A 20,025-nucleotide genomic window follows, 5' to 3' on the forward strand; every position below is an offset into this window, starting at 1 on the left:
TGTACGTTGGTGTAAAAGTCCAGGGCATCGAGATTTGAACCGGCTTGCGGTGTGGTCCGCAAAGAGCAAGGACTGGCCCGTTACTTCTTGTTGCGTCTAAAACGTGAGGGAGCGTGGCGCTGGCCCCGGTGCAGGGTTTCCAGAACGGACGAAGCGCCGGCCTGCAGGTCACGGCACCGCCTCGCAGAGGCTGTTCCAGGCCCGAGGCCGGCCCTGGGCGCCCAGCAGGAAGGGCCGACCCTGTCCCCCGGGACCGCGCTCCGCACCCCAACCCCAGGGCAGCCCCTCGCCAGCCCCCCAGCTCACCCCCTGCTTTTTCCAAACTGGCGGGTCTGGACGCAGGCCCCGGGGTCAGCGCCAAGGCTGGGCGCCGCTTCGCGGAGCTCACGCAAGGGCCTCTGCCCGAGGATGCAGTAAACAGACTCTCCTTAAAGGTCACTGCTTTGGGCTCTGGCTCCGGCGGCCAGAGGAAGCTGCAATCATTTTTCAGGGCTGTAAATGCCAGAAGAAAAACTCAGCGAGTCCCAGCTTCCCTCCGTGCCCCTCGTCAGCCGAGCGCCTGCTCACAAGGCATTTCCTTGCCAAGTAAAGATGCTTTTTTTAAGCCTGAACCCAGAATAGACCTCAAGTAACCTTTGCTCAAGGGTCTTGGGATGCAAGTTTTTAACTCAGTTTGCAAGCCAGGGGGGGCCCGGCCCGCAGTCACTTTCCACACCGTCCTGGCTCTCTGTGCACGCGGGACGGATGGACTGACATGTCTGGACCCGGGCAGAGACTTTCCACGGGAAGGGGTCACAGCGTGTGCCTCTGCCTGTTTTATTTGTGTTGTTTCGCTAAGTTCTGTTTGGTTTGATTAGCAACAAAATGAAAGATTTTGTTGCCACAACCCAGCCTTCCTGAGATCAGATGTAGCCCCCGGCTGCCGGTCCATCCTGAGGACGGAGGACTTCCTTGAACAAGCAGGGGGTGGGGGGCGAGACGAAATTTAAGGATTAATTTCGGTAGAGCTGAGACGTCTTCTAAACGTGTCTTCCCCACGGTCCAGGTCCCGGACGTCCAGCTCATGGGTGAACATGCCCCCTTAAAAAAAATGTGTATGCTCTTTCTTGGTAGGGCTTAACCCTTTAAGGTGCTGGACTAGTTCATACCAGAGTGTGACTGACTGACTGATGCCAGAGTCTTGTTTTCAGAGATCTGCAGGCTAGAGAGACAGAGAATGAAGTTCTGAAGAATCACAAGAGGCCTAAGTGGCGGCTAGGGAAAAGGGGGATGAGGCGGGAGAGGCAGGGCCAGAGAGAAGGTGGGTGAGGTCACTGTAACATGTGTGCCTCTGTTTTGCACAAGCGCATTTCTGCAGGAAGAAAATCTAATCTCTAAAAGCAGCTCCAGGTGGGAAAAAAAGGCCAGGGGCTAATTCGGGTCTATATCAATTAAATCATGTCGTAGACACTTTCTCCTTACGGACCGGGGACACCGGGGGTCGCCAGAGACATCTTGGGGACGGGGCCAGGCCTCCGGTCGCTGGGAGCCCCAGCGGCCAGCAGGGCCGTGGTCACAACGCCCAAGGCCCACACGTCGACAGAGGCGTGACAGTGGCCCTCGTGTCCTTGGGCAGCTAGTGGAAACGCCTGGAGGAGAAATCCTCAAGGAATCGAGAGTTTGAGAAAGTATTTTCTTTGGAAGGTCAGGTCCCTAACCAGCCTAACCCGTCCTTCGTGAGTTTCCGCGTGTTTGCGGAACGGCTCAGCTCCTGTCTCTGTCCCCGACTGCTGTGTGACCCTCAGCAAGTTCCTTACTGTTAGTGCCTCTGTGAGCATGACCGGAGCAAAGATGAAGTCAGCCGAGCGCTTCCAGCATCCTTCGGTGCCGGAGACACTGTTCACGAAGGGGCTAGCAGGGCGCTCGGCGGAGCTGGGGACACGCGAGCCTTCGGGCATGGTGGACCCCCCATCTGCAGGAGCGCCCCAACACCAGAGGCAGGGCCGTCTCTTGGGGGAAACAGGTGAGCCCATTCAAGTATCTGATGGGGGGCGGGGCTCAGGAGGCCGGCTTTGCCTCGGAAGACCAAGGGTGCAAATAGTCAGCAGGTGTGCAGGCGGCTGATGACTGCATGCCGAGTGCTTTTCCCTGGCGGACAGAGAGGGTCAGGTGACACCTGTGCGAGGCCAGAACGGGACCCGCGTCCCACTTGGGGGCTGGAAAGTCGGTCCTTCCTTGCTGGCGGCCGGGTGGCTGGGACCCATGTGAGTCCTCAGTGCAGACGCTTCCTGCTAACCCAGGGAGGGGGGGCTCGTCCAGGGGACTCGGGGACAGACGCGAGGCTCCCTGTGGTGCAGTTTGTGTCTATAAAAGCGCTCGTGGTGGAGCGAAGACCGAAAGCAGGTCCACAGCTGCAGGTCGGATCTGTCCCCATTTTGTCACAGAGGACCCAGGGTCCCCTAGAGGCGTCACGTGCAAAGAGACGTTGGATGGATTTTGACCAAAGTGTTATTTCTTGGTAATAATGTCTAGGGTGGTTATTCCTTTCTTCTTTCTACTTTGATGATTTCTTTTGGAAATTTTTAACCTGAAAATTTATTCATTTTAAAAGAGTCTGTATGCCCTAATTTTGCAAATGAGGGTGCAGCACATGCAGACACTGTGTGCGACCCCCCGGGGCCGATCCCCCCTCGGGATGACGCCCCAGGACAGGGACCTTCCAAGGAGGACAGAAGACAGTTGACGGACGGCAGAACTGGCGGCCTATCTGGGCTGAGGGCTCGCGAGGCCTGGCTGGCCTCAGAGTCCAGGGCCGGCCGCAGACCCCGCGGGGCCCAGGCTCTCCCTCTGAGGTAAACAGGAAGTGGAGCCTGGCCGGGCGCTGGGCAGGACCCGTGTCCCCGGCTGCCAGCGGAGGAGAGCGGCCCCCGCGCCAGGGGGACTGAGCCCCCAGGAGACAGGCGTCAGGGCCGATGCTGGACCCGGGGAGGGGTACGCACGGGGCACCTGGGCGGCCTTCAAGGTGCAGGGACGGAAGGACAGCCCGCTGGTCCTCTCTGGAGCGTGGGGTCTGCCCGCTGGGCTCCGGCCGGACGCGGGGAAGCAGACCCGCTGTGGAGGGCCGATCCACGGGGCACGCGGGTGTGAGCTCATTGAGACGTTTGAAATCTGCGCCAGTTTCCCGGCATCGTGTTGGTGCTTGGAGTCACTCTGGGGAAATGAAGGGAAGCCCTAGGTTATTCTGAGTTAAAAACAAACAAAAACGAAAACAAAAAACAACTCAGAAGTTACCTGCCCAAAAACTGCTGTAAAAAATCCCACAGAGACACCCGCTCCGTTAGGCGCGTGCGCCCCGCGCTGCCCAGACCGTGTGCTGTCCCGACGGCAGCGCCGCACACAGACGGGGCGACCCGGCCCCCCGGCTCTACTCTCTGCGGGAAGCAGGGGCCGGGCGAGGCCGTGTCCTGGGGGCCGGCCGTCCCGGGCTGTCCTCGCTCAGGGAGAGACTGGGGGGCGGACGCGTCTAGAGATATGGAGCCACGCCCGCCCCGCCCGCGCTGGACTCTGTGCTGCCCTGCGCCCGCGTCCACACGGCGCCCGCACGCGTGGGCCCGTCCACATCTGCCCGGGGACCCTCACCACGGAGGGGACCCCTCGCCCCTCACAGGGCCTGTTTGCAAGCCCATGTGGTTGCGAGGTGCGCGGCTCAGGGGGCTGTTTTGTGACAAAAGACACACAAACATGGACACGAGACAAAAGGGCCTTGAAGTCGGGTTTATGAGAACAGAAGTCTGCAGGGCATCCCTGTTGTTTCTGGTTGTGCTGTGCTTTTGCGTGTGTGTAAGAAATGCTTTTAAGCGGTTTTTTTAAATGTTTGTTTATTTTTGAGAGACAGAGACAGTGCGAACAGGGGAGGGGCAGAGAGAGAGGAAGACACAGAATCCGAAGCAGCTCCAGGCTCTGAGCTGTCAGCACAGAGCCCGACGCGGGGCTCGAACCCACGAACCGTGAGATCATGACCTGAGCCGAAGCCGGACGCTTAACCGACGGAGCCCCCCAGGCGCCCCTGTTTTTAAGCGATTTTAAACCTGAAGGTTTGACGTGGCCGCTCTCCCTGGAATGGCAGCAGTAAGTGCCAATGAGCCGGGAGCCGGGGCTCTGTCAGTGCTTGGCTTCTGTAAACTCACTCGCTTCTCCCCACCATAGATTCTCCCCATTTTACAGATGGAGAAACCACAAGGCACACAGAGAGGCTGAGTAACTTGCCCAAGGCCACACAGCTGTCGAGGGGCAGAGCAGGGATTTGAGCCCAGAGGTGCAGCTCTGTCATGTGATGTGACGTGTGTGACCCATCCCTTTGTCGCAGGCTCTGCAGCTGGAGGCGAGGCTGAAGGCAATGAGGAGAGTCCCCAGAGCTTGCAGGCCGCTCCCTGCTGGGCTCTGCTGGGCCGCCTGTGCCCTCAGCTCTATTAGCCCACTCTGGGGGGCTACATCCAATCCCCTCCCATTTGACTCTTGAAGGAGACGTCAAGTGACTCAACCAAGATCACACCCCCAATGAGGGGGAGGCCCAGGTCACATCAGATCTGAGTGACACAATGTCTGTGTCTTTCCATGCCTGCTCATTACCCCCCATCCAAGGAAATGTAGAGAAACAAAATAGTATCTCTGTGTTAAATCCTCGTCTGATGTTGGTCCTATGACTTTTTGAGTCTTTGGAGAAGATACACTTTTAGGGAAGGGGAAAGATCTACCTTTTTTATAGAAAAACGCAACAAGCACCTTAGCTTTCCTCACCAGAAGAGCCGGGTTCAAAGTCCCTGCTTGAAAATGATGTGTCACTGGGGAAGTCACGGACTGTCTGTGCCCCAGGGGAGCACTGGCTCCAAGGGGTTCCTCCCTCCCTCTGCACGATTCCTAGCAGAGAACCGATCGGGGGAGATGTGTCCTGCATGCCCCCCAGGCCACACTGGGGACCCCGCACACCCCCCAGGCCACACTGGGGACCCCACACACCCCCCAGGCCATACTGGGGACCCCTGTATGCCCCCCAGGCTGCACCGGGGACCCTGCACGCCCATCAGGCTGCACCGAGAACCTCACATGTCCCCCAGGCCAGAATAGGGACCCCTGCACATCCCCCAGGCCACACTGGGGACCCCTACTTGCCCCCCAGGCTGCACCAGAGACCCTGCACGCCCCTGAGGCCACGTTGGGGACCTCACATGCCCCCTAGGCCCCCCCGGGACCCTGCATCCCCATCAAGCTGCACCGGGGACCCCGCATGCCCCCCAGACCATACTGAGGACCCCGCACATCCCCCAGGCTGCACCAGGGACCTTACTGGGACCCGCGGGCCCTGTGGGTGGAGATGTGCTGGTTTGCGGGAGCCTCACCGGCCACCAGGCTCCTGTCCTGGTGAGCCTTGTCCCCACCCTGTGATGGGTGTCCTGCTCACAATGCAGCTAGTGAAACCAGTGTCTGTGGGGCCAGGCCCCTCCTGCTCCCTCCCCTGCGCCGAGAGCCTCTGGATTGCATTAGCTTCATAAATAACAGTCTGTTGTCAGATTTTCCCCGGTAAGGAAAGGGCAGATGGGGAAGACGGCGGGTCACGACCTTCATGTTTCTCGGCGGGAGTCAGCACGCCCCCCACGCCCGGGCGGAGGGGGGTCCGTGCTGTGCTTGCGCAGGGCCCTGACGGGCACATGGAAGCCCGCGGCCAGGGGACCGGGGGTTGGCCTCACAGCCGGTGCCGCTCAGCCTGATCGGCAGCAAACATCTGGCGGGACATGGGGTGGCTCCCGGCGAACCTCCCGGCTTGGAGCCCCGGCGCGGGCAGCCTTGCGGGGGAAGGGGCGCCCCGGGTCCGCAGGGGTGGACCGGGGGCATGGTGCGTGCAGACCCTGTAACCGGAGGCGCCCGGCCCAGAGTCGGGGCTCAGCGAGGGGCAGGTGTCACAGTGCCCTTGACCCCGAAGGCATGGGGACTTTCCTCAGTGCGCCGCCAGGCTCAGACGGTCTGCGCTCGGGAAGGTGCACGCGGCCCGGAGCGCGTGCCTCTGGCTTCGGTCCGAGCCCTCGTCTGCGTCCCCAGGCGCGGGGACAAGGCCGGACCCTCGGTGTCCTGCCTCTGCCTCCTCACGGGTTCTTTTCCAGCATTCAAGTGACTTTGCAGTACATCCGTGGTCTTTGGAAAAAGGAAAAAGTGGGAGATGGGGGGCCAGGGGCTGGGGGAAGGGAAGACGGGGGCGCATTCACTGCTCACCTCCTGTGTGTCAGACCCCTGAATTCAGTCTTCACGGCCCTCCTGCTGACAGGGGCCTTGGACTCCCATCCCAGACGAGTGCAGGGAGATCTGGAAGCTTCCAGCCCCAAAGCCCCGTGCTGAAGAGTCAGGGCAGGAAGGTGCCCAGGGTGGGGCACCTTCCCCCACGTGTGCTCGCGCCCTGCAGGGTCCCCCCGAGGGGACGGCCACTGCGGCCGGCTCTCCAGGTCTCGCTGCGGCGTCACGGGTGCCCTCACGCGGTCCTCGAGCTTGGCACACTTATCACACCCATTTCCCAGATGAGGACACTGAGGGCCGGTGCACCAGGGAGCTGGACCCTGAGGGCTGACCCGTGGTAACGGAGGACGGGTCCTCACTGGGAAGTTTCTGGATCTAAGTCCACACGGAGCCGCGGCCGAGGGCTGCAGACCGCCTGTGCAGACCCCCTGCCTCTCCACCCCGCTTCCCCCCGGTGTTCTCTCTACTCTCTGAGAATCTCATTTCCTTCTCTGCCTCTTCTCCGCTTCCCCTCCAGATTTCGAGGCTTCCGTCGTTGATGCTCAGCCTTGCGGCCCCAAGCTGGGCCGACGGCCTCTCCCAGCGGTAGGAGTGCACGGGGGACCTCGGAGCGAGGCCCTGGCGGCGGGGCACCGTTCAAGGGCTCGGCTCACACCAGGGGCCCCGGGCCTGGAAACCCTGCTCCGTGGGGCGCGCCCAGGGCCGCCGTCCGCCCGCTCCGGCCTGCACAGCGACAAGCTTGACGAGGGCTTCAAAGCCCGTCTGCCAATAGATCAAGCCTCCTCTGGGCCATGACAGCCCCCCATCGCTCGCCTCCCCAAATAAACCGCGTAATGAAGACAGATGGCCCGGCGTGTAGCCTGCAGCTGGGGCCGTGGGCGCCCGAGGCCACACACCCCGCCCTGAGCGCCGCGCCGAGGTGTCCCCGGGATGGAGACGCCTCCTCGGCCTGCACCCCCCACCGCCCCAGGGCCAGCGCCTCTCCGCGATAAGCCGGGTGAGTCTGAGGACCTGGGTCCCCTTCCAAGGCGCGTCCTGAGCCAAAACCACCGCCAGCCCCGCCTTGGCCCGCGGGCAGGGCCTTTATTCCGCTGGCTCCTCATTAGGGAGGTGTCCTGGGATCCAGGGGCCCCCGGAGATGGCAGAGAGGACTGGGGGGTCAGGGCCCCAACCGGGAAGAGCGGCAGATCCCTGGGAGCACCCCGCTCACCTCGCGCCGGCCCCCGGAAGTGGGGGGAGGCCTCGTGGGAGGGGGAGGCTCTCATTAGCGAGGGCTCCTCGGGGCGTCCCACTCAGTGAGGCTCAAGTGTCCTGGACGGCCTCTGGGGCTGAGGGTCACGTGGAGGCAGAGGTCTGAAGAGGTCACTGCCGGTGGGAGCTGTGTGTGGGCCCAACAGTGGCCGGCAGGCAAAGGGTGACCAGCATTCAGAGCTCTGGCCTGGTCGGTGTGCAGGCCTCAGATGGGATGGGGTCACTGCCGGAGGACAGAAAGAGTAACAGGGGGCCTGAGGTGGGTGAGCCACGGCCCGGCGAGGCGGGGTCCGTATACCCCTCACACGGGCTGCTCTGAGCACCCCAGCTCCCAGACGGGGAGATTGAGGCCTCAAGGCCCAGAGAGCATGTGACCCCAAGACCCCCAGCCCCTCGCTCCTTCCAGCCAGCGGTCTGTGTCACATAACCTGACTTGAGGGGGCTCCAGCCGGGGTCAGCTCCGGGTCTGCAGCCCCCAGGGGTTTCTAGACGCTTCTCCAAACCTCCTGCCGCGCGGGGAGGCGAGGCCAGCCTGTGTGTGCGTGTGGCGTAGGCAGAGGCCGGGCAGGCGGATGCCTGTGTGGTCCGAGCAGCTTCGTGTGTGTGGTCCGTCACCAGCTCGACGCGGATCATCTGTCCAGAGGCTGCTAACTGCCTGCCGATGGCCAGTGTGTTTACTTTAGTCCTGTCTGCGCCCGCCGAGCTCCGAGCGCTGTCTCCTTCCAGCTGGTCCTGCTCAGGGGCGGGGGGAGAGGCGCATGTCGGACGTGCGGGGCTCCCCGGTGGACGGGCTGCAAACGGGGCTCCCGATAAGTCAAGACAACCCCGTGGGCCTCTGCCCCCACCCCAGGTCGGTCCAGATGGACCAGGGTCATGAATCACCCCAGTGCTGTTCGTGTTCCTGACCGGATGACAACGCCCACCGGCTGGCCGGGCCTTGCGTGTGTGTGCTCGTGTGTGTGCACCCACCGCTGCTGCGTGTGCGTGTGCTCACATGTGCGTGTGCTCACGGGTGTGCGCCCATGGCTGCTGCGTGTGCATGTCTGCGTGTGCGTGTGCATGTCTGTGCGTGCGTGTGCTCACGTGTGCATGTGCCCACGGCTGCTGTGTGTGCATGTGCATGTCTGCGTGTACGGGCGAGGGAAAGACCGATCGGTTTGCAGGTTGGTCACCCGCTGGCAGGGGCTGCGGGCCCTCGGTTCTACCTGTCGAACGGAAATCTTTACCATTGATCCGAGGCCCCGGGGCCTCACGGTGGGGAGGTAAATGCACAGTGCAAATAGGTTTCAGAGTCAGATTCAGGACCCATGACAGTGGCCGTGCGGGATTCCGTGGAGTCGATGGATGCGTCCTAATTCTCTCCCTTCTTTGCCCCGATTTTGCATGTTTCACCGGCGACTTGCTCCTCCTTGAGACTCACTTCCTGTAAGTCGTCTCTGGCATTCCGTGCCACGAAGAGGGGTGGAGAGGAGACAGAGCCGGGCACACGCAGAGATTTCCTTTCTGTGTTTGTTTTCATTAAACTGTGAAGGTTCTGGAACGGCTAGTTCCGACGGGTGTCAGGCCGGACACCCGTGTGAAGCCGTCAGGACCTGGGTGCGGGACCGGACGCCACGTGGGCAGATCCCTGCCCGAGCCGCAGGCGCCCGGTGGTCACCCGCCCGCTTGCCCAGAGGCAGAAACCGGGTCCGTGCGCCTCGGGACAGACGGGCGTCGGCCGGCCGCTGCTTCCCAGCCGGGTCAGCCATCAAGTTCGCAAATGCGGGTGGGCTCGTGTTACCAACCAGAATCGGGAGGTAGCCAGGAAGCCGGCTCCTCCGTCAGCCCCGGCTTCGCTGGGCTCTGCAGATCCCCGGGGAGAACAGTCAGTGGTCAAAAACCGTAAAGAGGCATTTAAAGAACAATTTCCCGGGCGCTTTCCCCTCCTGGGCCAGCGCAGGCGGCGTCCGGCGGCACCCGGCTGTCTCTCTGCAAACACGCGCTTGGGGGAAGCTTGGAATCGTTGGGGCCCGCGGGTTCGGGGCCTGAGTCTTCTCAGCCTCACAGCAGACGCCATGGGCTCTCTCCCGACCCCGCGGACCACGAGGACCATCCTCCAGCGCTTCATGACCCGGGGCTCCTTCCTCCGCCCCTGGGGGGTGATGAGGTGTGAGCTGCTCGTTCTCATTCAAGCAGATTGACTTTCTGGGCTGCTGTTAACTGATCGGGTTCGGGGCCTGGCTCCCAGGCAGCAGGCGCTGAGGAAGGACAGGAGAATTCTGTAGAGAGAGTTCGGGACTTACAGACCCTGCAGATGAGGCCGAGGGTCGTGCAGGCGCCTGGCTCGGGGCAGAGGCTGCGGGAACGGAGGACCCAGGGGCACATGCAGGGCCAGCAAGTGCCCGAGAGGGGAGCTCGGGGTAGGAAGGCGGCCCCTGGATGCCGGGTGTGTGTGCACGGGTGTGCGAACGCGCATGTCAGCCACGACGGAGACAGAAATTCCCTGCAGAGGGAGGGATGTCCCCATTTTCCAGAACCATCTCAGCCTTGCAGCAGTCCCCCCTCTGCCCCCGCGGCCTGAGCCGCTGCTCTCGGAGATTTCTTCCAGCCAGTCTGTCGGTACCTTATCTCAGACACGGGCTGTCTCTCCCCTTCGTCAAATTCCCCGAGGCCAGGGGGAGTGTAGCCTCCTCCAGGAAGGCTTCCGGCCCCGGTCCAGGGTGGATGCTCCCGCCTCATCAGTCACATTGCTGCACACAGCCTTCTCCCCCCGCCCGCTCCCCTGGTCACCTCCATGGCCTGTCCCATCTGCACTGCCACACTGCGGGCTCGGGGTCGGGGGGCATCGCGTCTTGGGACCTGACCCCGGTCTTCGCACGTGTGAGCACACACCCCGCGTGTCCATGAGCAAACTGTCGCTCCGAGAGGAGGGGTCTGTGGCCCCGGAGCCGTGGCTGGGCCTGGGGAGGCTCCCCGCTAACCCGGTGGGGGCTCTGAGAGCATCAGGCCCCAGGGTGAGACTGTCCCCAGGGCAGGAAGCAAGGGGAGGGGCAGTGAGACCCTCGGCCCAGAATTGAAGGAGGTGCTGGAAAATCCCAGGCAGCAAGAAGAAAGGTCCAAACAAATGGGAAAATGAACCCGTGCGGAGTGAAACCTCGCGTCTGTAGAGACGGGACCGCGGGGTCCGGATCAGGCCCGACAAGGGAGGGTGTTCGGGCAGCGGAGGCTCAGATCTGTCCTGTCTTTAAAATCCTGCTATTTTGCTCATCGCGGGGTTTTTGCATTCCTCATGAATTTCTTAAATACAGAAGCCCCGGTTCCGTCTTGATGCCGGGTTTCCAGCGCCCCAGTAGTTGTGCTGCCCCCTCGCCCTGCCCGGCCCTGGCCGGGTGGCACGCCTCACCCCACTCACCAGCGCTGGGGCTGGGGCTCAACCCCCCGGATCCCTGGGGAGAGGGAAGGGCTGAGCTAAGGGCCCACAGAGGTCACTCAGCAATTCTGTTCGCTCCGTCCCCCGCCCCCCGCCCCCGGTGCCTGTCACCAGGCCCTTGACGAGGGAGCAGAGGCCCTTACCACCCACCGGGGTCACGTCTTATCAGCGAGGCTCGGATCTGACAGGGAGTGTTCACTTCCCTTAAACGCGGACGACACAACGTTTTCCTCTTTCTACTTCATGCACGATTTTTATTTTTAAACAAAACGTTCCCGAAACCCAGGCCCTCAGAATCTGAAGAAGGGAATGTTTCTAGGACACACGGGAAGGGTCATTGATAAATTGATTTCACCGTTAACCAAATAGTTTGGCCCGTCTTCTTTTTTCCTCCGAGATGATAACGTTCTTAAACCCAGCCCCCGGCCCCCAGGGTGCAGCTCCGTTCCGCCGAGGCCCGGGGGTGACCGTCCACGCGGACGCTGAGCTGGTGGCCGAGGGTTAGAACAGCAGTGACCGTGTAATTATTTGCTGGTACAGAGTAGCTTTCTGAGCAGAGTGCGTCTGCCATTCAGACCGGCGGGGGAGGGAAGCAGGAAGAGAGCACCCAGGGAGGCTTCTGTGTGGCGCCGGGGGCCGCCTGGAGCTCCCCGCTCCCCAGAGACCGCGGGGACCCCTCACCTGGAATGTGGGGACCCCACACCCTCCTTCCAGATGGGATGGGACACACAGCGCCTTTGGCTCCTGCCTGGTCCCAGAGGGTCTCTCTCCTCCGTGCTGTCTGCCCTCCTCCCCGCGCCCCTGCCCCGTAGGACAGATAGTCTGCAGAGAGACCTTCATCTCCAAGCGGGGGAAGGCTTGTGTTGGACTTTGATGCCGTGGGGGAGGTGCTGAAACATCCTTTAGAAAAAGGTTTATTTAATATCACGTATGGATGCTCTAGGACGTGCCCAGGCCTCCGCTGAGCTCCTCCAGGGAACCCTGGACGGCCGGCTGCATGCTGCACACGGCGGGCGGGGACCAGAGGGGACGGCGGGGACCAGATGGGACTGCGGGTCCTGCAGGAGGGAGGGGCAGCCTCGGATGTCAGCACCTCGATCCCCATGCCTGCCTCTCTCCATGGGAGAAGGGAGCCGACTCTCAACTTTTCATGATTCTTGAGAAAAACTCCACTGGAGCGGTTTGCAGAGCACCCTGCGTTTGTGGTTGATGATCTGGAAAATACAGCCGCAGGAAAAGGAGGGACAAAACCACATGGAAACGCACCACCAAGAGGTACCGACGTCTCACATTTTGGTATTTCTGTGTGCAAATCACACACACACACGCACACACACGCACACACACACGCACACGCACACACACGCACACACTCATGGAGGAGCTGTGCGAGCCTGGGAGCACGTGGGCGCCCAGTAAGCGCCGGCTCCTGTCATTACTATTATTTATTTTCCCTCGTCCTTGTAAAAACAGGGCGAATTGTGCGTGGCAGTTTTTGCAAATTATTTTATGTAATTGGCTGAAGTTTCCCCCGCCGTCTCTGATTTTCTACAGTGTAATTCTTCACGGCCTTGGAGCAGAAAACTGCTTCAAACCCGGGGCTACCCAGCCCCACCAGGCTCCGTGCTCAGCTCAGCCTTCCCCGGGGGAGAGGGGAGTGAGAGGCGCCTCCAGGCCCAGGGGCTTTAGGGAGGCGTGAGGACCTAGCTCTTTGACAAACTGGCAGGAATCCAGACAATTTCGGCCCCCAGGCCCTGATTCTGTGTCCTGCGTCCTGCCCAGATGCCCCTGGGGAGGGAGGGAGGGAAAAGCTCACGCAGATGAGCAGGGGTGGAGGCTGAGGGGGGCTTGGGTGGTCCCTTGCCCTCCCACATGGAACTGTCTCAGACCTGGGAGGGGGCTGAGCTTTGGGGAGGGAGCAGCACTTCCCCTGGATGAGTAGGGTGCAGAAATGCAGATGCGCTGGGCTCCGTCCCCCTCCCTCCTGCGGTTCTGTAACCGGGGCTCCTGTTACTGGAGCCTGTCACCAACTGGGTCCCCGTGGAGGACTGACTGACCACTGGTGGACGCCGCAGCCTCGTGCCCTCCCCTGAGGCCCGGTGCGAAGAGTCAGGTTCACGAGTTGGTCTTCAGGGAGGGCAGGCCTCTGCCATATAAAAGGCCCCTGTGTCCTTTCTGACCTGAGACCCCCACCACGGCCTTTTTCTCCCAAAGCGAAGCTGGCAGTCATCTTGTTGGGTGAGAGATGGTCTAGGGGGTCCCGTGGAGCCGGAGAACGCAGCTGGGCCATGCCCCCCCCCCCCCAGCAAGCCCCGACCTTCCCCTCCACCTTTCAGGCCTGACTATGGGGTGGGGGGCCATCGGGGAGGGGATTGGGAGGCGGGGGCTCCCGTGGCTGGTGGGGGGGGGGTGTGGGGACGGGAGGCAGGAGTGCCAGGGAGGCCTGTGCCCCGTCCAAGGTGTGGGGAGGGGAGACAGATGTGGAGAGTAAATGCAGGACCCCAGAGACTGAGAAGGGCAGGCGGGCTGGGGGGAGGGGAGTGTGGAGAAGGGCGAGGAGGGTCTCCTGGCTGAGTGTCAGGGGCCAGCAGGCTCCTGGGGGGGGGGCAGGGGAGAGGGAGGGAGGGAGCAGCAAGCTGAGCAGGGGAGGGAGGGCGCAGGGCTCCCAAGTGCTGGGACCTGCAGCAGCCCCCTCCCATCTCCATCCCCCCTGCACAGGAAGGTGCCGCTCCCCGCTCCCCACGCCCCTCCCCTGCCTGGGGCTTCAGCTCAGACTGCAACGCCCCTACATCCAGCTCTCCCTCCTGCCCCTCGCCCCACACCCTCCCCCACCACAGCCGCAGGCTTACAGGCCAGGGATGGAGCCCTGAGGGAGGAAGGCCAAGGCCGCCCAGTGCTGGAGGAGGCGGCTGTGCCCCGAGCCCTTGACTGCCAGGCCCCAGGGCATCAAGGGCACCAGCCCGGACTGAGGAGGGGAACCGCCCCCCCATGGCCCAGGAATGTGGACCCCCATCACCTGCCTGGGGGAGTTCAGGCCCCACCCACCTCCTGCCTGGCGCCCAGAGGTACCTGCAGGCACAGGCAGCAGGCGTGGAGATCTGGGTCACATCCCTGTGGCCCCCAGAGAGGCCAGCCCTGGAGGCCTGGGTGGACAGTGTCCCCCCCCCATGGTATTTTTCCGTCACGATTCCTGGGTCAGGAGTGCAGGCAGGGCTCTGCTGGGGAGCTTTCCCTGGGCATCTGCACGCTGAGCTGTGGGCGGAGCCCTCGTGGCCCCTCGGGGACAGTGGTCTCAGGGCTGGGGGTCCCTCCAGAGCCAGCGACCCCAGAGGCACTCCCATGCCGGAGCCCGGTGCCTCTGGGGCTGAGGGTCAAGGTCTGGTCTGAGCTAGAGGCGTTCAGCAGCCGCAGGTGGGCCCCAGGCCCCCCCCTTGAGAGCCGGGATCCCCCGGGTCCATGGTAAAGAGCCGCAGACAGGGGGCCCCCGGCTGGCGTGTGGGTGCTGGGGAGCAGAGCGGGGCGCCCAGGGCTCCCCGTGGGTGTTTCTGCCGTGTTTGAGGCCCTGCTGCGGAGCTGTGTTGAATTAGTCCTGTCATCTCCTGTTTCTGAAGCAACTTTCTTTCGAGAGGATTCTGATCTGTGAGGCTGACATTTCGCCCAGACGTGCTGGGTCTGAGGGGGCCGGCTGGGGTCGGGGAGGTCCGGCCAAGGCCAAGGTGCACGCATGAGGCCCTCACCGGCGCAGCCCCTCCCCACCCCCAGCCCGCCCACCTCTCCTGCGCCTGCACCTTGGACGGAGGCTCGGCCTTGAACTGGGGGGCGGGCAGGGAGGATGCGCTGCCAGCCGGAGCTCCGGGCGCCGGACTTGGGACCCACAAACCAGGACAAAGCGCCCTTCCAACAGGAGTCCCTTGCGGGGAGCCTGTCGTGAGTGGTCAGAGCCTGGCTTCCTTTCTGCTCACTGAGAACACGCGACCCGGCTGTTCCGTCGTGTCCCGAAGGACGGGCTGGACTCCCCAGTTGGAGTGCCGGGTCCCAGCGCCCCGCCCTGGCCTCCAGCCAGCGTCCCACCGCACCAGGTGCGCCTGCCCACCCTGCTTTCCTTCGCCTGCAGCCCCGGCCTCTGGTCCCTGCCTGCACCACAGCCCCGAGCCCCGGGGGTCCCGCCGGCCTCTCTCCCTCCTCTCGCTGTATCTCCCTCTCCTACCTGTCCCGATCTCCATCTCAATTTCTCTCTCTCCTCTCTCTCCTATCTGAATCTCTCTCTCTGTCTCTCAGCACCAGCTGCCCCTAGGGGTAAGTGAGCACTCTTGCACACTGGCCCCCGGATCCTCCGCGGCAGGACTGAGCCCAGTGGCCCAGTGACCTGGCCTCTGTCCCATCTCCCTCCCCTTCCCGGATGTTTCCGGGGACCGTCCACCAAACAGCCGCCTGACTGAGACGTGAACCCTGTCTCTGCGTCTCTTGGGCAGGATCCCAGAGTGAAACAGTCCCCAGGACGTCTGGCTGCGCCTCCCCGGCGCCCGGGCGCTCCCAGAGCGGCCCCCAAGGAGGGTGCTCCGAAGAAGTAAACAGAAGTGAAGGACTTGCAGACTCGCCTCGACTCCCACAGTGAGGACATCCCCCCCCAGACTCAGGGAACCTTCTGGAAGCGCCCCCTGGGGTTGCCCAGCTCTAGCTCCTCATGCTGCCAGGAGGGTTTCGTTCTCAGCAGAAGGAGACCCAGGCCCCTACCATCGCCAAAGCAGGGGGTCCGGGTGTGGAAGACCCTGCCTGAGGAGCAGCAGTGGGTCTCGGGGTCGCTCCCCCTGCCCTGGGCGGTGACGGCAGCTCCTCAGCCACACCAGGCCGGTGACAGCCATCCAAGTCGGCAGGGGTGCAGGAACGGCGCAGAGAGCAGGCTCGCCGCCCCCCCCCCCGACCCCCGGCAGCGGCAGAGGTGTCCTGGCCGTGGTCCCGGCAGCCCGGAGTGTCTGCGGTGGCACAGGGAGCGGTGGCCTGAGGGCTGCGTTGGGCAGAACCCTGTGCTCACGGTCGACTCAGGGGAAGAGAATTCGCTGCATCACAGAGCCCAAAAATCAGCCACGCAGACAAAAACCAAGCTCAGGGGAAAAGAAGATGAAGAAGAAGAAGAAGAAGAAGAAAAAGAACAGTCAAGTGCGGGAGTCTAAGAAGCAGGAACTATGTGACGGTTGCCGGGGTCACCCCTGCGGGGGGTGATTGTATGTCCTCACACACGTGTGCGTCCAGTCCTCCTACTATGACCCATAGGCCCATGTGCGTCCAGTCCTCGTTACGTTCCAGGAGATCATCCGTGTGTTGTAGACACGGAAACGCAGGCAAAGGAGAATTTTAAATGACTTGTCTGTGGTCAGTGGCCACCACAGTACAGAGGAACAGGGTTGGAATTTGAGCTCAAGTAGTTTGCTTTGGGAATATAATTGCTTTTTCCATTAGAATAAAAGTCCAAAAAGGTGGGGGAGTCTACGGGCTGTTGGCTCCATGGAGGTCTTCAGAAGTCTTTCTTATCCAGTTGGCAAACTTTTTGGGGGTCTCATGGCCCAAGAAGGCTGCTGGAGCCCCATCCATTGCATCTACATTCCAGGCAGAAGAAAGTGTTAGTGATGGAAGGAGGAAGACAAAAGGCCGTCCTGGCAGCTGACCAACACTTTAAGATATTTTCTTGGGAAAGCTCCAGGAAAGCTCTTGCTGAGCCCTGAACCACCGTAACAGGCTAAGAATACATATTCTTAAATAAAGGAAAATCACTGCACCAACCTCTTGCCTTTCTCTGGGGCCCGGCAGGAAGACTCTAATGAAATCTGCCGTGTCCTGGTTAACACCGGAATCTCTGCGCCTCTGAGTTCGTTGGGTGACGCGTGACCGCACAGCTGTCAGTGTGCAGGCGGGGAGCCCGGCCCGAGGGTGCCAGGGGGCGTGGAGCCGTGCGTGCGCTGGCCTGGGGTCTGCAGGTGGATTAAATCGGCCTCAGGCTTGTTCTCCAGTGTTTGCGGGTGTAATTAAACGGGGTCCTTGGCAGAGAAGACCCACCCCTGTTCACTTTCACGCCGACAGCGGCAGCAGCTACCTCCGTCCCGGCCGTGGGGAGGTGTGGGAGCCAGAGCCGGCCCCGGCTTGGAGTCGCCCGAACAGCGTGCCGGTGTCCCCCCAGTACCCCGCGGGCCGGCCCGTCCACGTGAAGCTCCAAATCCCTTCCCGTGGAAGTCTGGGGTGTGTGTGTGTGTGTGTGTGTGTGTGTGTGTGCATGCCGCTTCCCACTGGACTTCAGGGCGCAGTATCGGGGGCCCTCCAGGGACCTGGGGGTCGGTGCCACTGGGGCTGTCTGGCCCTGATTTCGAGGGGCTGGGGGCTTCCTTCCAGCTGTTTGCTTTGGCCCCGGAGCCCGGGCTGTCCTCCTGGGCGAGGTGGCTCGCCCTTTCTGGACTCAGTCTCTTCGTCTGCAGAGTGGGGACAATCACGGTCGCAGGTCAGCGGTGTTTCCGGGCCTTGCCTGGATTAGCTGTGAAGCCTGAGGAACCTCTGCTCCTCCCCTGCCCCCATCTGTCCTCACCCCTGCATTTTGCTCCCCCCGCCCCCAGGCTGCTTCTTCCAGGCAGCAGCCTCCGGAGCTGATTGGCAGTGACGCCACCCCTCTGAGGTCCCTCCGTGGGTTCCCGTCCGCACAGCGCACCTGCCGCGCTGCAGCCAGGGGCTCGGTCACCTGGTGAGGCGCACGTGGAGGCCGGGCCGAGCGTGGCGCGCAGACGGCGTTCCCGAAGAGTGTTAGACGTGTCAGTGCCTCCAAACTGCCTCCCCGGGGGGTTTTCAGGGTGACTTCCTGGGCTGGGAATCCAGATGCTGGCCAGGCAGGCCTCCCTGGTCCTTCCCGGTGCTCCGTCAGGCTGGGATTGCTTCCACTCCCATTCTAGAGATGAGGAAACTGAGGTCACACGGGAAACCGGAGGCTCGCCAGGGCCGCCCGGGTGGTCAGGGGTGGGGTCACGCCCAGAAGGATTTTGGGCCCGGCCCTGCTTCTGGAACTTTCCCCGGAAGGTTCGTCCCCATCAGGGAAGCACCTGCCATGAGGTCAGGCCTATGCACCCCATGCCTCCTCGGCACCGGCCCCTCCCGGCCTCCCTCCGCTGGCGGCGCTCCGGCTTTGGGGGCTCGGCAGCGCCCCCCAGACGTCCTTCCCAGAGCTCCTTTCCTGCTGTGCCGAGGTCCTCCTCCGTCCGGTCCTCGGCCTGGAAGGGGCTCCCGGGGCCGCCGAGTCCACCCTCAGGGAGACAGAAGAGTCACTCTCGATGTCTCTCAGAGCGGTCCAGGTTTCATCTCTTCAAGGTGACCCCCTGGATGACCCCTGCCCAGTGACCTCGGATTTGATGCCTGGATGGACTCCTTTTCCTTCTGAAATCAATCCCAGCCTGGGGGTGAATCCTAGTCCTGCCTCTTGATACTGTGTGACCCTGGACGAGTAGGTCGGCCTCTCCGGGCCTCGTTTTCCTCCTCTGTGAAAGGAGACCTGCAGTAACGCCTGCCTCGCAGGATCGTCGTGGAGACAGAGGGGCGCCCCTCGCTCTGTCCTCAGCACCCGGTGGCATTCCGGAGACCCGAGTGCCTCCCGGTGAGGCCGCACTGTCATAACGTTCACAGCCCTTGGGGTTCCTTCCAGCCGAGGTGGATCTGAGCTGAAGCCCCAGAATCCCCCTTTAAGAAGAGCAGATGATACAGAAGCCCGTGTTTCTGCTCCACGGCAGGGAAAACGGTGCCGAGGAAAGAGTGAGTCGTGTTTTTCATCCCAAACATAGATACCAGTCGTTAAAGGAAATGTGGGAATTTTCTGGCCTTTAAACACTGTTGCCCACAATAAACCAGAGACTGTGAATGCCGGCAAGTTACGGATGGGTCCAGGAGGGGCTGCAGCCGGGGTCACAGACGGCTGAGCCCGTGGGACTCCAGCGCCCCGGCTCCCACCAACACCCTCCCCGCGATCCCACGGCGTCGGCCCCCCAGACACACCCACAGAACCCAGCAGGTGCCGGCGTCTCCGGACAGAGCGCAGGGCAGAGACGGGAGCGCGTGAGCCGCAGGGATGAAAGTGCCACCAAATGCCGACACGGGGGAGTGGAACCCAGGGAGCACGGGCGGTGTGACGGGAGCACAGGGGCCCCCTAATCCTCGGAACATGTGGCCGATGGCTGGCTCCCCCGGGCTGGCGAAGGGCACGGGACTCACTGAGCCGAGCAGAGATGCTCCTTGCCCAGCACGTCGGTTCTGCGCAGGAGCGGCGCCAGCACGGGCGTCACAGGCCCCGAGAGCAGCGGCCTCCGGGAGCGCCGCGCCGGCCCCCAGTCAGTGGCACAGCTCTGGTTTGGCTGGCGCTGGCTCTCTGTTTACGGGAGTGGTGTTGCGTGTCCGAAACCGTGAGTTCACTACGAGGAAGGATTAGGAGAGTGGGAGCGGTGGTGGGGACGGTGGGACCGTTTTACGGCCAGAACCCCGACATTTTAGTGGCTGGACACACAACAGAGGCTGTGCGTGTGCACCGGCCTGGGTGACTCTGCAGGTCAGGGCTCCTGCGTGTGGACGGCGGCCCTGGGTTGCTGCCGTCCCATGGCTCTGGCTTCCTGTCAGGTGTAGGGCTTGCGGCCGGATGGGAGGTAGTCCCGGAGGGCCCTCCACAACCAAGCAAGTGCACGGCCCGTCTTACGTGGCCCCTGGCCAGAGCCACCTTACAGCCCAGTGGCCAGAGCCAGTCTCGTGGCCCAGCTCAACGGCAAAGAGTGCGGGGAAGTGAGGTCTTTCCCGGGTCCTGGAAGGCGTAGAGCACTCGGGCTGGTCACAAGGTCTGCATGGGTTGTAGGACAGGGGCAGAAAGGACACCCTTTTGTCTTGTATCTCCTTCCTTAGAGGAAGCACTTCCCACATGTCATGGGTCAGAAATGGGTCACATGGTCATTGCTAAACAGTCACTGATGGAGGGAGCGGGATTACTATGGCTGGACTCATAGGAATTTACTCCTGAGCCGAGGTCAGAGTCACCTCCCTGAGGAATGGAGAGTTAAGCAAAGTTGCGGTTTTCTTAGCAAGACAGAAGAGGGAGG

The sequence above is a fragment of the Suricata suricatta genome, chromosome 16 (genome assembly GCF_006229205.1).
Source record: "Suricata suricatta isolate VVHF042 chromosome 16, meerkat_22Aug2017_6uvM2_HiC, whole genome shotgun sequence".
Taxonomy (NCBI): domain Eukaryota; kingdom Metazoa; phylum Chordata; class Mammalia; order Carnivora; family Herpestidae; genus Suricata; species Suricata suricatta.